This window comes from Helianthus annuus, chromosome 4, assembly GCF_002127325.2.
Source record: "Helianthus annuus cultivar XRQ/B chromosome 4, HanXRQr2.0-SUNRISE, whole genome shotgun sequence".
NCBI classification, from domain to species: domain Eukaryota; kingdom Viridiplantae; phylum Streptophyta; class Magnoliopsida; order Asterales; family Asteraceae; genus Helianthus; species Helianthus annuus.
In genome coordinates, this window is record NC_035436.2 from 64,317,631 (window position 1) to 64,336,102 (window position 18,472).

At 34.3% G+C, this 18,472-nt stretch overlaps 1 long non-coding RNA gene and 2 other non-coding genes across 3 annotated transcripts; 1 reads left to right on the forward strand and 2 right to left on the reverse strand.

Annotated features, from left to right (window-relative positions):
* Window positions 1-1,120: 1,120 nt before the first annotated feature.
* LOC118491995 lies at window positions 1,121-1,227 on the forward strand. Its single transcript, XR_004892439.1, has one exon. It is a non-coding gene; the product is annotated as a small nucleolar RNA R71 (small nucleolar RNA).
* A 7,625-nt stretch (window positions 1,228-8,852) lies between these two features.
* On the reverse strand, window positions 8,853-9,328 carry LOC110896762. The gene is made up of 3 exons (XR_002568146.2): window positions 9,295-9,328; window positions 8,981-9,066; window positions 8,853-8,903 (listed from the first exon to the last, which is right to left on the reverse strand). It is a non-coding gene; the product is annotated as an uncharacterized LOC110896762 (long non-coding RNA).
* Window positions 9,329-11,355: 2,027 nt separating this feature from the next.
* On the reverse strand, window positions 11,356-12,214 carry LOC110892982. Its single transcript, XR_004891278.1, has 4 exons — window positions 12,151-12,214; window positions 12,017-12,080; window positions 11,543-11,612; window positions 11,356-11,473 (listed from the first exon to the last, which is right to left on the reverse strand). It is a non-coding gene; the product is annotated as an uncharacterized LOC110892982 (transcript).
* Between the last annotated feature and the right edge of the window lie 6,258 nt (window positions 12,215-18,472).

An 18,472-nucleotide genomic window follows, 5' to 3' on the forward strand; every position in this document is an offset into this window, starting at 1 on the left:
TTAACTTATTGAATTGATTCAATCTTCCTTTTATGGGTGAGGAAGTCTCTCATGAATTTAGAGTATTTTGGAATTTGTGTGAGGACTTCAACAAAAGGAAGATTGACGTGAAGTTGTTTAAGGAGATTTACAAACTTGGTGAATTTCTTGTCGGACTTTTGGCGAAGTAAACGGTCAGGGTAGGGTACCGGTGGTGGCTTGGTAGGTTTGGCGTTTTGGGCTTGAGTGTTGTCTTGTTTGTTGGTTAAGGGGGTGTTTGTGGGTTGGTTAGTTTTTGGAGTGTTTTGAGGTGAAATGGTTTCATCCTTGGGCCCTACCTTCCGGCTTCTCAAAGTGATAACGTTTACTTGTGCTTTTGGGTTTGGTTCAATGTTGCTAGGCAAGGCACCTTGTGGTCATTCGGAGAAATTTTGGGTGAGTTGGCCTACTTATTTTTCAATGTTTTGTATACTAGCCCGTTGGTTCCTAATTTCGGCTTCACTTTATAGGAACCTTTTCGAGTACCGTTTGTCGGATTTGGAGAAAAGACGAGTGACGAGGTCTTCAAGTCTTTCTCTCCCTCCTTGTTGTTGTTGTTGTTGTTGTGTAGCCTTGTTGCTCATTTCGGGGTTGTTGTTGAAAGTTGGGTCGTTGGCTTTGATTTTGTTGGTTGCTACCTCTCGGCTCTCTCCAACTAAAGTTGGGGTGATTTCGCCATTCGAGGTTGTAGGTATTACTTGGAGGTCTCGGTGGTCGAGGACGGTTATTGAGGCAGTTCACCATTTCCGTTTGGTTTTCCCCATCTTTCATGCAACTCCAGTTTTCATGTTGTCCGCCATACTATTCACAAGCTATAATTAAAGCCGTTTTTTTCAATTCAAATTTCTGTATTTTCATAGTTAAAGTTTCGATTTACGCTTGCAAAGAAGTGGTTTTATCCACTTTGTGGGTCCCCGGGGCTATGGATTTCGGGCCCCTAGGGGTGTGCCATTGAAAACTATTTTGAGCAATCTCTTCAATTTGGTTGTAGATTTTGACAGGTCGTCGATTTCCAAGGAGTCCTTCGGAGTTTGAATCAAGGATTTTCCTTGTGTGTGGTAAGAGTCCATTGTAGAAAATGGACACTTGTTTCCAAAGCTCTAGATCGTGATGTGGGCATTTCCTTAATAACTCCTTGAACTTTTCCCATGTCTCGTACAAAGATTCCCCGTACTCTTGAGAGTATGAGTTAATTTTAGCCATGAGTTTGGTGGTTTTAGCGGAAGGGAAATATTTGTAGAGAAATTTTTGGGCAAGTTAATCCCAGATGTGTACGGACCCATTTGGGAGGGTGTTGAGCTAAGCCTCGGCTCGGTCCTTGAGTAAAAACGGGAATATACTGAGCCGCATAACGTCATTGGAGGCTCTGTAGATCCGAAAAGTGTCACATATTTCCAGAAAAATGGTAATATGTAAACGGGGATCTTCATCAGGTAGGTCGTGAAGGGTGGCGGAATTTTGAAGCATTTGGATTAGATGTGATCGAAGCTCAAATTTGTTAACATCGACATTAGGTTGGTTAATAGCGGCTCCAAGATTATCTACCATAGGCCGTAGGTAATCCATGAGAGTACGTTGATCCGCCATGAGGAGGTTTTGGTTCGAGGCTTTTTGTCAGTTTTTAGCTTGGAGTCTTTTTATTAGGAAGCGCTCGGGTTCTTCTAGTGGCACTTTTATATCTTTGTTGGAGATGGAGGTCATGCACCATGTCGTATTTTCTACAGGTTATATGAAATGGTTAAATTTCTGCAAACAAAAACAGAAACAATCCTGATCAGTTAATAGGCACGGCCCCGTGTTTTGATAGGCACGACCCGTGCTGTTGGGATAAAGTTTCTGTTTACAGGTTCCCAGATACTGGAAGTGTGGCACGACCCCGTGCTTTATTCCAGTAACACAAAAAAAAAAACAGATTCTTTAGGTACTGTAAGATAGACACGACCCCGTGTTAAGTAGACATGCCTCGTGTTAAGCCTTCTGGAAGTTAGGCACGACCCTGTGTTCGATCAGGCACAACCCATGCTGAACCTGCAGAAAGTGTAGAAAATGCAGAAAAAGGAAGAAAAACCTAAAAAGAAAAAATAAAAAAGATTAAAAATTATTAGGCCGCAGATTCTAAACTTTCTTAAAATCCTTATGTCCTTGGCAATGACGCCAAAAACTTGACGTGTGTCAAGTGTTGTATAATTTTTAGTATATTTTAGCACTTTTTACTCGTTATCAAACTTTAAATTTATGTGACAAGTATTTAATAATACTTTTTACTCGTTATCACACCCCAACTGATGGCAGAAACATCGGAGTGAGACGAAAACGAGATTGCAAGAGACTTCATAACACTAATGTGACAAGTATTTAATAATAGATTTCATTTCATTACTAAAAGAATCAAATACATTGTTTGAAATAGAATACAACAAGTTGAAACAAATGAATTACATTACAACAAGTATTTAAAGTTTAAAATGCGTTTCTAGGCATCCTACTAAGTTCCGTGCATTGTAAACATCATCATAAACCTGCAACATGTTTTAAAGTATAGTTCAATACAAAAGTATTGGCGAGTATACAAGTTTGATGTACTAGCATATAAGTATAAAACGAACAATCCTCATGGCAAACCTAGTTATCAAGATTAACGTATAGACCGACATATGAACAAACAAGTCAAACCAAAGTTTAACGCAAGTATGAATGAATGCCTTAACATAACCTCACATTCACGGGCGGTGTGTTACTCCTATAGCGCTATACATGTTAAGGGTAGGCTCGCACGAATTTAATGACAACTTTATCACAAAACGAACAAACCCAGAAAATACTAATCAAGCATAACATAATAGTAAGCATGTATTGGAGTGTTTGTATGTATGATTGCATAAAAGTATGTATATTGTATGTGTTTTTGTTTATGTAAACATGTTGCACCCAAAAAGTGTAAAAACGGTAAAAAGGGCGTCGAGTATACTCACAATATTCCAAAGCCTTCCGATTATCTGTGAGTGACGAGTGGGTTGTGTTTAAGGAGTAAATGGTAAGGTTATATGATGTTTATGGAGTGACTAAATTCAGGATTTAGAATTGTATGATTCACCACTACACAAAATCACCACAAGGATGACTCGGAGGGTCATGAATAACAAGAAGTTACAGAACTAACTATTACATGTCAAGTAGCCAAGTAAGTCTTTAACCCGGGTGAGCCAACACGACATGGAAAGGTAATCCTAAGTGTCGGAGGCAAGACAGGGTTATGTTACTTTGATACTAGAAAGCTACTTGGAATATTAACTAAAAACATCAAGTGAGGTGTGGAATCAAGTTAGGAATGCCAAGGCATCCAATGTTCACACTTGCATCAAACATAAGTCTCACCATATGAACTATGGCAAACTTATGTGATTTCAACACTTGTGGGTGGTATTGAACCCTAACAAATCAGAAATTTTAGAGGTTGTTTGTACCTCTAAACTTATAAGAATCATCCTCAACAAGTCCCACAACCATTGATGGGTTTAGGAGGTTGATAGGTAAAAGATCCAAGTAAGAAAAATCATGTTTTATAAAGGTTCAACCAAGTTTCTTCAAAACAGAAAGTTTGGACCTACAAATGGTGGTGTTCCACCTTATATTACCTTGGTAATCTTGTGGAAACACTCCTAGAGGTGTTCCAAGCTTTGTGGAAGAAGAAATGATGAAGAAAAGTTAAAGAAAATGAAGTTACAATAACATGAACAAAAATCAAAAAAATACATCTCACTTTGGACCTCAAATATGGTGAGGTTTCACCTTAGTTTGCCATGGCAAACTTGTGAAAACCTTCCTAGAGGTTATCCAAGTGAAATGGAAGAAGAAACAAGCAAGATTGAGGAAGGAAGTGAGCTAGAACTCACTTTGAAAGACTTGGTACTTTCTGCTCAAAATCAGTGAATTTAGAGGATTCTTGAGAGTATTTGGGAGTGTTTGAGAAGTCAGGAAAGTGAAAATGGGGCTTAGACGTGTTGTATATATAGTGGAGAATTAGGGTTAGTAGTTGGGAGTGTAATTAAGTGAGCTAGGTGAGAGTTATATATCAAAAGGAACTAATCCGCAAGCACAAAACAATGATCTGTGGATCGTGGGTTTTGGCCACCCGCGATAGGTAGGGCCTTGTCTTTCGCGCCCCGCCAAAGCCTAATTTAGGCAGATTTTGCAATTTGGTCCCTGAAGTCGGTTTTCCCTCATTTTAAGCTAAAATTTGGTGTTTTGGTTTGTTTTTAAGCGTATAACATGTATGTAAGTATAATTTGAGTATCGAGAGTCTATGTACAAGTACTTGCATGTAATAAGCGTATAAAAATGACAGTTGTTTGCAGATTAAACACGTGTTTATGAGAATCACGAATATGAAACAAATGTGTATGAATTAAATGTATAAATAAGTATGAACAAACATGTATAATCCTTATAAAATAATCAATTTCATTATGATCAAAGCCTCGGTTTACAACGATTTAAAACGAAATACGATAACAAGAGATTACAAGTTTTCGAAATTAGAAATACAAGACGAGCTTTCTAATTAAGGAAAGTTTCAAAAAGCGAGGCGTTACAAACTCTACCCTCGGTCATATTGGTCCGAGTCAGCGGGGATACAGTCCCGCAAGGCCGGGTTAAAGTTTTAATATTAGTTTATTTATAAGGGATTCAAGCAGTTCTTACTTCCCCTGATTTGATGTTATCTGCCTTAAAAAAGTCCTAATAAGCTTGAATCAAGTCCTCACAAGATCTATACACTGAACGAGGCAGGAACTTTACCCAAACCACCCTTCTAACCCTTTCCAGACAGTTAAGCGCTTTATACAGACCGTAAAGACATGAATGAGTGAATCAACAAAACATGAAGAAATGATAGAGTAAAGTTCACTTTCAATATAAGAAACTAGTTATTAAAGTCATTAATACAAACCCAAATAAAAAGTAGCCAAAGCTTGGAAATCAAAAGTAATACGTAAACAATTTGTCTTCACCAAGTAATGTAAGAGATTAGCCAAGCATGGCCTTTGTTTGACAAGCACTCTTACTACACACACTCCAAAGGTGGATAATGGAGGAATGTGGTGGATGATGGTGTTGGAGTGGTGGTGGAATGGTGGCAAGTAGGAGAGAGGTGGTTTGCCAAGGGATGGTTGGAAGTGAACCAAGCCCCTCTATATATAGGTGAATTCAGTCCCTCCACACGGCCTCGTGTCCATGGGGCACAACCCCGTATCCCTTCTTTCTCTATCTTCATTTAATGCCTAGTGTCAGATCGTATGCACACACGGCCCCGTGTGACAGTAGGCATGGCCTCGTGGTCAACTTTGTGGGGTCTATTAAGATTCTGCATATCTAAGAGTTGACCATGACCCGTGTCCTTGGGACATGGCCCTGTGTCTCCCATCTGCTTTGTTTTGTCTTGATCTGCATAACATCTGAACACATTCTGTGGTTGGGCACAACCTCGTGTCTAGATGGCACGACCCCGTGCTTGTCTTCCGGATTGTTGTTTTGGTCTTGGGGTGTAGCTTGGAGGGTAGGCCTGGTGTGTCAACTCTTCTTTTTTGTATTTGTGTTTGTTTTGGCCATTAATTTGTTCCTTTTGTACGTTTAAGCTTATTTAGTCCTAAAAATCAAAACTATACAAAGAAACGCACTTTTTCCAACATGAGTACATAAAAAGGGTTGATTTTATGTCTTGTTTCATATAATTTATATGTTGCATTTTGTGCGTATCACCATTCGATTGAAACCTTATTATGATGTTCCAAAACCTTCAATTGCTTTGCTTGATTCTCAACTATTGCAGTTAACTCAACAATCTTGTTTTCTTTGTCATGAATAAGCATAAGATGATCATTAAGCTTGACATTCTGCTCATTAACCTTCACACTTTGCCTCTCAATTATTTGACATTGTTCGTTAACCAATTCAGAATTCTTAAAAATCTCCCTGTTGACCCTCCATAACTTTGTAAATTTTGCCAAGTTTCTGCATCACATGCTTAGAAAGCTTTGGTTTCTCTGGAGGTCCACTTCCACTAGTACCTTGTGACGACCCTTTAGTTGTTGGAACACTAGGCCTTGGACCAGCCGGTCTTTCAGCTCTAGGTCTTGGTCCAACTGGTTGCTTAACACTCGGTCTATGCACATGACTTTTCAATCTAGAACCCATTGGACGTGGTCTAACATCTGATGGTGGGGGGTCTCGGAGGCATACTAACAAAACTAGAAGGATTAGCAAACAAATTACTAGAACCAGGCTGTCGAGGCATAAATGCGAATAATTGTGAAAAAGGAATACCTTTAGGAGCCACTGATATTGGAAACTTACAAGCATAGAAGGCCTAACATCACCACTAGAGCTTAAGACCAGAATATCATCAACAGTAATAGGTAAACCAGAACTTGTAACATTTGGAGATTCTGGTGTAGAGCTTGAACTACCTTCACCCGTTCTTCTACGTTTATTAGTCTTTATCTCAACCTGACTCACATCATCGTGCGAAGAATCCGAAGATGATGACGAAGTAGTCCTTTAACTTCTTATCCCATTCACGAACTTGATTGCCCACTCAGAAGAGGGACCGAGGGAACCAATCTTACTTCTAAAAGACACAAGTTTAACGTGTTCTTCTTCACTTAGCATCTCGGCTATACTCAATCTCATTTACCATTACATCAAAGATGTCTTCCATACCCCACAAAAACAAAAACAAAAACAAAAACCAAGAAAGTGTTAGTGAGTCTAGCATTCTAAGCTACATTTCAACAGCTTAAGAAGATGAATTATAAACTAAACATGAACAAAAAAAAATAAGTTATTTGAGGCTCGTACATAGATCAACCAACAGCTCAAGAAGATGATAAATTATAAACTAAACATGAAAAAAAAAAGTTATTTGAGGCTCATACGTAGATCAACGTTATATGAGGTCCTAGTAGCTCGTGTTCTATATAAGCTCCTATTTGTTTTATTAGAAAACACGTTCTTTACAAATCGATTCACAATCTTTTATGAAAATATTGATTAAAGAATTCATTATGTCCATTAACTAACTTTAAAAATCAACCATAAATGATTTACTTATTATCATTAAGGCTCAACATATTTCCAAAATGGAATGGCTGAATTGTTTGGGAAAGTAAGGAGCCTTTTTATATTAATTTACTAGTTTATAGAACCATGTATTACATGGGTTTGAGGATAGAAAATGAAAAGCTTTAAAATAATCATAGAGTTGATTGAGTTCCTTGGGAAAATAAATAATTTTTTTCTATTTATATAAACTTAAATGAGTTTTTTTTTTAAAATAAATATATTATTGTTGAGGTCGGTTGCATTTGAAGGACATAACGATTATAAGTTTTAAATTATTTTTTATATTTCATATTATTTCTTGCATCGCACATAATCAATATAAATTTTGATATGAATACATATAACCCTAATATGAACTTTACGTACAAACTTAAAGAAAATATAACATTACTCATTTTAAATGATGCGCTTACGAAGTAAAAATTTTGTTTTTTAATAGCAAATAATTAGTATATTTTAGTTCAAGAGTAAATTGCCAAAATCGTCCCTGAGGTTTGGGCATGTTTTCCAGTTTCATCCAAAACAACTTTTTTATACCATATTGTCCTTCACTTTTGATTTTTTTTGCCATTTTCATCCAAATGTCTAATATAGGTTATTTTTCTGTCATATATTTGGATGAAAATGGAAAAAATCACAAACCTTAGAGACGATTTAAGCAAAAAAATTAGACGTTTGGATGAAAATAACAAAAAATTCTAAAAGTGGAGGACAATATGGTACAAAAAAAGTTGTTTTTGGATGAAACTGGCAAACATAACCAAACCTTAGAAACGATTTTGGCAATTTACTCTTATTTCAAATTATATTTTCTTATTTTAAAAAATGTTATCAAAGTAGAAGATGGAATGGAATTAGTTCATGATCTAAGATTATATATATTGTTTATACATATGTTTAACATTTGTGAAAACAATAATAAAAAATTATAAACATGATGATGTTTAAATTTTTGGTTACGTCAAATAGTGATGGGTATATAAATTTTTGGTTATCCCATCTTCTTTTGATAAGTATGTTTTTATTTACTAAAGTAGTGATATTATACTAAAGTATAGATAAGCAGATAACTAATATTAATTACTAGCGTAAGTTCCCGTGTGTTACACGGGTTGTATAAAGGAAATAGTTCTTACGAACATATTGATTTAATAAATTATACATAGATATAAATACTACTAAACTAACAATCCGACACCATCACTCATTGAATACCCCGCCATAACAATAAGCTTCCCATTAAGAACCACAAACCCAAATCCCGCTTTCATGGGTACCGGCATCTGAGGTAAAACCGATAGTTTATTCCCAAGGCAATCCAAGACCTCCCAGTGGGTCCCATCTCCTTCAGCATCCATAGTCAAAACATAAAGCCATTCTTCAACTAAACCAGCAAGCTTTCTAACAACAATAAACTCTTTATTCTTGATAAACGGCCAGATACTAATAAGAAAATAATTACTTTAACATTGTTGACGTAAATATTTTAATTATATATATATGTTGAAATATTAACGAAAACGATGATAGAGAGTACACCAAATAATTGAAATACATTAATACTAACGTTTAATTACTAACGTATATCAAACTAAAATGGAGCTTTTGATTGAAGTTAAAGTTGATCTGTTCCCAACTAATTGTAAACTGAGTTCTTTCTCTATTGAGTGTAGCGTTTGAGGAGGAAACACTCCTTTCCAAGTCCTGAAAATATATCCCATTAAATGTACGGTACAATCAACATGTCTATACGTCTTACAGAAAACCTATACAACGAAAATATATAAATATCAACATAATTCATTCATCATCACATAAAAAATTGCATGATTAATGATCTAACCTCGGGGAGTTTGTTCGAAAAGTGTTTAATGGAACCTGCCTAATGTTCTTCACAATACCATCGAGAAGATACAATGCTCGCAACTTCTGATCATACAAAACTTAAAAAACTGAGCCAAAGTTAAATAATTAATCTGATCCATTATATATGAAATCATAGATGTTACCTTCTAACTCTAAGTTTTGTGAACTTTATAGTGTGCAACTAAATATAACCATCATTACCATCCCGCCAAATCTCATTTGTAAGGTAATTTAATAAATTAATGGGAGATTTGATGACTACGCAAAAGCTTAATATAAAGGGTGACCCACCTTTGTTATTAATTGTATGTCATCAACAACAGAGAGGATACAATTGAGCCAAATCTCCTATCAGATTTTAAGTCATATGTCAAAATAGAGTTTAAAAAACCCATCCTTGCCATACTCCCAAATCTCCTAAAGCTATTATATTGACCTGGCCCTTCATTCCTTTTATATTTTTCTTTCTTTTCTGCATAAAAAAAACACACGAAATTACAAACCAACACACAAAAAAAACACAAAGTAATATAATTATCAAGAAAAATTGAAATTAATGATTGTATAAAATTTGCATTGAACCTTGGCACTGCCATGCTTGATGTAGAGAGTCCCAATCTTGGATCCATCTTTTTGTGTGGATCATCAGCACACAGGTGCGCTAGACAAATGTTGAATAACTTCTTCATCCAAAGAGTATCCATACATTTAGTTTCTAACCACTCAACAATAAATAGTTTACCTAGATAAATAGCCTTTTTATCAAGCTCCTTGGCAGCTATAGTATAAGCTACATAAGGTAGGAATAACTTACAGTTCAAAATATAGAAAATTGACTATAATAAACTTTAGTAAAATAATTTATAACATAAAAGGATATATTGCTCAAAGAATTTAACGGAGAGAAAAAAAAGAACATTAGAGACCCTTGATACTTGACCTTGAGCAAGATGAACAAAATCATCGCTAATTCAAGTAATTCAATTACATTATTACTCGTATGAAGAGTTATGGTTCCATTAGGCAACCAAGGAAGAAGCTCATTTGCAAAAGTCACAATCTCAAAAAATTACACACTAAAAGAATCAAATTATTTAACCAATCCATGGGTACAAAGCTCGTCCTGCTGATCAGGAGATGCTGCAAATACCTTAGCAACTCGAGTCAAAAAAACTAAAGCATACGCCAAAACCTGTAAATATAATATTTAATAAAAAAAAGTCATTTAACCATCCTTAGGCAGCTAAAGGTAAATTTTGTAGTACTCACCTTGGCATCATGGTAATGGTATTGAAAAAGATTAGTCAATAAACGAATAGCATCCATAACAAAATCAGTAGCATCAGATGGAAGTTTCTTGCACATGTTTGCAGCAGTAGATAGCGCACACACTGAGATACAAACCAAGAAGTCAATATAATAAGATACACTTCTAACATGACAGGGCTAATGTACAACCAATATCTATGCGATTTGAAGAGATCGTACCAACACTTGCGGGTCCTTCCATGCTAAAACGCCAGCCAATAAATAAAAGAAAATGTAGTCATGAACGACATACCTTGATATGCTTGCAACACCAAGTAGAGATCGAATCATATCTGATCGTTGTTTGATAACGTCATTTGTGATCCCCAACTTAATTTGTGGTAAACAATTCAAGAATATGAACGAACACACCTTACTTTTTTAGCAAAAAGTGTTGTGACACAAATAAACGACATAAAATTATTGTATCAGCTGTAGAATGATGTTTGTGATAACATAGAATTAGAAATATTAAAAGGAACAATCAGTGGGCCATCTATATAGCGAAAATTGTACCCTACGCAAATAGTTATTCTTGTTGGCAATTGAAGCGACCATACTAATTAGTAGAAACGAAATAAATCAGTAATCTTAATTATACATGGGTTGTCACCACCGTCTTGATTATGTGGTCGCGTTTGACCCATCTCGATTTTCAGTCGCTGCACTTCAGCTCTCAGGGTTTCACTTAAAGTTGTAAAATGAGATGATCAACGATATTTTTTAATTATCATGTGAAACTATTCAATGCGAATCAAATACACATTGTTCATGGTCTAGTTCAACTGGTTTTGACCAACCCAACCATTAAACCCGCAAACCGCAAAAACCAAACCGTGAACCGAACCGTTAAAGCATTCAACTGGTTGCTAAAACCTTTGTCATATTTAGGATTTCAAAGGTAAAACCATTCATGAAATTAGAAAACTTAGAACAGATAAAGAAAGAGCCATTCAAGTAAGACACGAAAATAATAACTATCCCAGCTATAAAACCATCAATATCCTAAACAAAAGTTCAAATTTGACCTAGTAATTTGTAAGAACAAATAACCCAAATTGAAAGTACAATAATCAATAAAAAGTATGGAAAACGTACCACTGTACTAAAGAATGTAAGCATCTTTGTAACTTTTGAGAAGAACCCAACAAAAACATCAAATCTTTAAACAAAAAACACAAAGTGATTATCCAAAAAATACATGTCTATATTGAAAGAAAGGTAAACTTACATGGGCAACGTGGAGTGACAGAAGCAATGTAGATCATTCGACAGGCATAATCCAAAAAATCAAAGTGAAGCTGTAAAATGAGGTGATCAACGATATTTTTTAATTATCATGTGAAACTATTCAATGCGAATCAAATATACATTGTTCATGGTCCAGTTCAGCTGGTTTTGACCAACCCAACCATTAAACCCGCAAACCGCCAAAACCAAACCATGAACCGAACCATTAAAGCATTCAACTGATTGCTAAAACCTTTGTCATATTTACGATTTCAAAAGTAAAACCATTCATGAAATTAAAAAACTTAGAACAGATAAAGAAAGGGCCATTCAAGTAAGACACGAAAATAATAACTATCCCAGCTATAAAACCATCAATATCCTAAACACAAGCTCAAATTTGACCTAGTAATTTGTAAGAACAAATAACCCAAATTGAAAGTACAATAATCAATAAAAAGTATGGAAAACTTACCACTGTACTAAAGAATGTAAGCATCTTTGTAACTTTTGAGAAGAACCCAACAAAAACATCAAATCTTTAAACAAAAAACACAAAGTGATTATCCAAAAAAATACATGTCTATATTGAAAGAAAGGTAAACTTACATGGGCAACGTGGAGTGACAGAAGCAATGTAGATCATTCGACAGGCATAATCCAAAAAATCAAAGTGAGAAGAAACCTAAAGTAGCATTTGAAAACCCCTTTTCTTCTGATGTAGGGCTGCACGAATCATGAAAGAAAGTTAGATTTGGAGCATTAAAGATCAAGAAAAAAACATATATGTTGCTTAGTTCCCTGTAATTGCAATTTTACAGCCCAATTTGTTAATTTAACATAACATCAACCAACCCAAGAATAGAAGAATCATACTCCAAAAGAGACCTAAAAGCATATGAACTACCTTCCTCAAAACTAAAAAAGATCCATCTTTCACAGATATCTTGAAAAAAAGTTAATTGGCAACATGATGAAGATTGAATCTGGTTATATGATTCATTAAACACCTTCCAGTAACATTTAAAAACCAAACAAACAATTTTTTCCTAAAAATTAGGGTTTACAATATCATATTACAAAAAATTAACGGATGAAAGAGGAGATCAAAAGATCCTACAAAAAACATTCATAATAACAAACCAAAATCGTTGAAAATCTAACCGATTGAAGAACATAAAATACAAAAAACACTTACCGATTGAACATGATAATCTTGTTCGGATTCGGAAGAAACAGCAAACGTATTTAGTCATCGACATCGAAAACAACACAATAATTATTCCCTAAAAATTAGGGTTTACGATATTAAATAACAAAAAAGAATCAACTTATATAGGAGATCAAAACCTTCATAACAAATAACTGAAAGCGTTGATAATCAAAACGACTGAAGAACATCAAATCATTTAAACACTTACCCAACGAAGATGATGTTCTGCCTGGGATCTGTGAATAACATAAAACGAAGGAAGTAATACTGATTGAAGAAACATGTTATAGATAGATGATTCCGATTCAAAATAGATTCAAAATAGCGAAAGAAAAAGGAGAGGAGAAGAATTCGTGACAGATTGAGGGCTAGGGTTAAAGAAAAATGGGGAAAGAAGAGAGAGATGTAGTGGGAAGAAACGTACGTGAGAAGTAGATTAGGAAAAGAGATTGGCGCCTAAGAGGAATTCTCTGGCTTAAGAGGGTGTCCACATCATCAAAATGATTGGCTAAGAATAGCCCATGTGGCCTAAGAGAATTCATTTAGTTTAATAGATAGATTAAGAATATTGAAGAGATATAATCATAAATATAAGATTATTTCTAATATATATTAAATTAAGTCATTTAATAATCTTTATATTAATTTATTATTTATTATATGGTTGAGGTATAATAATAAATTGACACATGACATTTTGATAAAATCCTTTGCTATAAAAGAATGCCATGTGGCATTAAAGCTACGATTATTTCTAATATATATTAAATTAAGTCATTTAATAATCTTTATATTAATTTATTATTTATTATATGGTTGAGGTATAATAATAAATTGACACATGGCATTTTGATAAAATCCTTTTTTATAAAAGAATGCCATGTGACATTAAAGCTACTCTTTTCTTAGTATTAGATTTCATCTATGGTTGTTTTCTCATCCGATGGGATGGATAAAAATGTAAAAATCCCATGAGATTTGAGATTTGAATGTTTTTGAAGCTTTTAAAGGATTGGAGGCAATGGCGGAGCTTCCTTAGAGCTAGGGGTTCCCGACCCCATGTTTTTTTGGAACCCTATTGTTCATTTAACCTCCTCCCCTTTATCAATTTTTTGTTCAAGATATGCCAATGATTGTATGGTGTTAACACTTATAATTACTTAAACTCTTAAAAATGTATGTAAAATTACTTTGTGATTCTTTTTATATGTAATATAATATAGTATAGATAGGTATGAATTTTTTTCTTTAGCATCTGATACTTTTTCTATTCAGTCAACGTAGTAAACCTTTATTTTTCTTTCCTCATCTCATCCTTTATCTAAATTTTTTAGGGTTATTGGATTTTATCACCCTTAACTATTGGACATTGGCAGCTGCCACCTCCAACTATCACTTTGATGTCCGCCACCCCCACTTAACACTTAGTGTGTTCTGTCACCGGATCAATAACTTTTGATCCTGTTACTATACTTTTGTGGGTGTGCTAAGATCCCTAAAACCTTTCCGAGATCCCTATGACACCCCAAAAAGAGTAGTAACATGATCAAAAGTTAGTGATCAGTTAACGACGTGGTGACAGAACACACTAAGTGTTAAGTTGGGGGTGACGGACACCAAAGTGATAGTTGGGGTTGGCAGTGGCTAATAGCCAATAGTTAGGGGTGATAAAATCCAATAACTCGATTTTTTATAATCATCATATGATATTTTTTCTGTTCAATCAACGTAGTAAACTTGCATTTTTGTTTCTGTCATCTCATCCTTTTATCTATTTATTATTTATATATTAGACATGTGAGATTTTTTTTAGTCATCATATGATACTTTTCTTAAGTGATCGTAGTATACTTTTTTATTTTTTCTTTCATCATCTTATAATATCGTTTTTAAGTGATAGCTTAGTGGTAAGTAATGTATTCTTTAATCAAGTGATTGTAAGTTTAAATCACCTAAATCATAGGTGTGATGATTTTAGTGGCTAAAAAAAATCATCTCATCATATATTTTTTAATCTTTCGCCAACACGTTATACATATTAAATGTTTTTAATTTTTCTTCAAGCAACTTATTGTACTTTTACATCACGATGATTATCAAGGGGTGTCCGGACCCCCTTAAAGAAGTTATAGAAGATTCACAAAAAAATAAATAAAAAGTTGTTTTAATTTTCTTAAGTTAAAAGAAACGTTTCTAAAAAAGCTAAAAAGTTTAGAAATATTTTTTTAAACTAGTGAGATTCCCTCTGCGCTTTGCGGCGGAAACTCGGTCGGTATCTATTCGTTTCATTACGGTATTGGTACCCACAATAGCCTACTGTAATCGAAATGGAAGGCCTTTTATTAATCGAAAACAATAAAAACGAATAGTGATACCGGTACCTATGTTGTTCGGTTAATATCGGTTCGATTGGTTTGCATTCTATGTTTATTTCTTTTTTCAATATTGCGATATAAATTTTATTGACAACAAATGATGTGCCACTATTATACCAAACCGAACTGAAACCAACTGAACAATATCTGTATCGGTACCAGTATCTATTTTTAATTGTTTTCCTTTCGTTAAATTGACACCGTATCGCTACCATACCGTACCAAAAAACATAATTTTCGGTACAAGAGTTTCTTTATATTGATTTTTCTAACGATAAACTGACATCGTAGTGCAACCGTACCATACCGAACATCGATAATGGTACATGCATTTATTTTTATCATTTTCAATTTTGAAAAAATTTTCATTTATACCACCCTCTCTATGACGATAAATGAATAACGTTACCGGTATCGTGACACTCTGAACCGATCGGTGTCATACAAACAATATCGGTGACAATTCGGTGTTCGTTTTTATCGTTTTTGGTCATGTAAAATATGTGTTGATTTCTATACCAAGTGTATGTATCGTACTGGTACTGTAACGAACCGAACTGATACTGATCTAATGCAAACGTTAAGGTACCACCACATCGCATAGGCAAATAACTTGTAATGTTAAAAAATAAACATAGATGCGGCTTTTGTTAAAAAGTTAACACTAAAAATCAAATTTAAACTTATATAAATATAAAAAAATATCATTATAAGTTCTATATATTAAAATATCATTATAATAAATTAATCTTTTATAATATAATTTATAATATAATAAACACCTTACTTTGTAAATTAATAGATAGTAATAATAATAATTATGATCATCTAACAAAATATCTCTTTAGAGCTATTTTATAACACGTTATTTTACAAAATATATTATTTGCCAGCACATTTTTAAATAGAAAAGTTTGCCATCAACTTTTAGAAACTTTTTTTTTTAACTTCACTTTTTTTAGAAACATTTTTTTTTTCAAAAACATTTTTTTTAGTTTTCGTATGCAAGGGCACCTAGGTCACTATAAATCAGATCGAATAACTATCACAACGTATCATAATGTGCGAATCCACCACGATATATATTCACATGTAAACATTAATAGAGAATGGGTAGAAACAGAAAAATCACCAAATTCACACTTGTATATATATCACAGAGAACACAAAGTTCCGAGAACTATACAAATGATCAAAAGTCATTTAACTACATCATAGTTCATGTATATATATAGAGAGAGAATCAATTGATCCGGAACTTATCATGAGTCCTGGACTACTCTCAATAACACGAAACACACTAAGTTCGAGGAAACATGTTTTCCCCTAAATGCACACACTTGAACTGAGTCACCCAGAACTACTCGAGGGTTATAAGATACCCCTGAAATTTACATAAAATCTAGAATATACTAAAACAATATTAAAGTTACACTTAGAACCCTAAACTTCTAAGTGTTATAATCTCCGGTACTTCATCACATTCAATGCATTTACAGACTCCCCCATGATGAATGCTCGGAGATCTTCAAAACTTTTGTTGCAACTCTTCATCAACACTTAGAATACAAGCTCCCTGGACAAACTCCATTCTTCACACAGGTCTGGACAACCCTCTTATACTGCATTGTTATTCATCTCATGACTTCATGATAATGTATAACATGCATTCATAATCTCTTCAAGTCTTCCATTTTCAGATTTATCAACCATACAGGATATAAGATTCTGATAATCTCATCCAACATGTTCTTTCGAGAGATAACAACTTCACCAATTTTACCATCCAGATACCAACTCCGATTTCCTTCAAACAATCAGGTTAACTTCTCTCATCGGTATTTCTCCAACACAATCTGGCGGTTTGTAAACCATCTTGTACATCTTTTTTCCAATCATCGGGTCTCTACTTCTAAAACGTCTACCAACACCTGGTTTAAACATCTGCCATTTACTTTCTCTATTCTCTTACGCTTAGTTTAATATCAAACCGTTGATATTAGCAACAAATGTTTTAGTGCTTAAATTAATCTGCTCCAAATGATGCATATCACATGCTGGCAAAGTACTCAACTTTTTAGCACTTCATTTGAAATATTGCACACTATCTGTTCTCTTTTTCATGATCAACTTGTGTTCTTCACTGTAATCCCAGCTAATAGTCTGACCCGCATACTCGCCAAATGTATTAACATATTGCTTCTTCTGAGTTAACACCGGTGCTGGATCTTTAAACCAGTTTTTAAATTCGGTAGTTGTTTCTTCTGGAAGATCTTCTAGACGAGGAATATCTTCAACATTATTTTATGTGTAAATCTTCTCTCTGAAAGACTCATACTCAATGCTAGCATCCTCACATGTATACATCATTTTTTCCTTTTTAACTTCAACTTCGACAATATCATCGTTTGACTTCCATTCTTTAACTATACCTTCAACTATTTCTCCTTCTTCCAAATCATCATTTACAAAATAGTTCTCAGCTTCCGGATTTTCTGAATTATCTGAGCTCTCAAACCCACGATCATCCAAACCAGTCAATGCATCAATCTATTGATCTTGTTTCACTACCACACCTTTGCCTTTATCACCACCAACATTTTCAGTTACTTTAGCCTCTGTTGTTCTTTTATCTCCACCACCTATACTAGCTTCTGACTTCCCCTTACATGTTGCCTCGGTTGTAGTTTTAGTAGCTTGTAAACTACTTGGCTGCTCCCTAGACTTTGATGCATTAGGATCATTTCCTCGAGAAAACTCATCTTGAAGTTTCTTTAACTCACCAAGTTTACATCTTACTTAATCATTCTCCCCCTGAGCAGCATTTAGTGCAATAAGCTCACTAATGGCCATTTTAATTTCTTCATTCAAAGAAATCATTCGCTTATGCCATTCAATTAAAACCTTATTATGATGTTCCAAAACCTTCAATTGCATTGCTTGATTCTCAACTGTTGTAGTTAACTCAAAAATCTTGTAAGTCCAAGAATTCCAATCGGATATCATTAACACAATCAAAAGTGCAGAAAACTAATGAAAGTGATAAGAACAAGAACAAGAACAAACTAATTGAATATATTGCACACGAGTATGAAACTCGTTTGGTACAACTATCACCAAACTCGAAAATGTCAAGAAGAAACATCCACACGAACAGCAAGCTCCCAATGACCTAGGCTCACCCTATTTATAGTTACATAAGGTGACCTAAATACAAACTGGGCTAAGCCCACTTGCATACTATTAACTAAACAAGCCCAAAACATTTAATTAGCCCACATGGCCTAACCTAATACTATATAACCCACTAGAAAACTAAGCCCAATAGCTTATATTTTTGTTT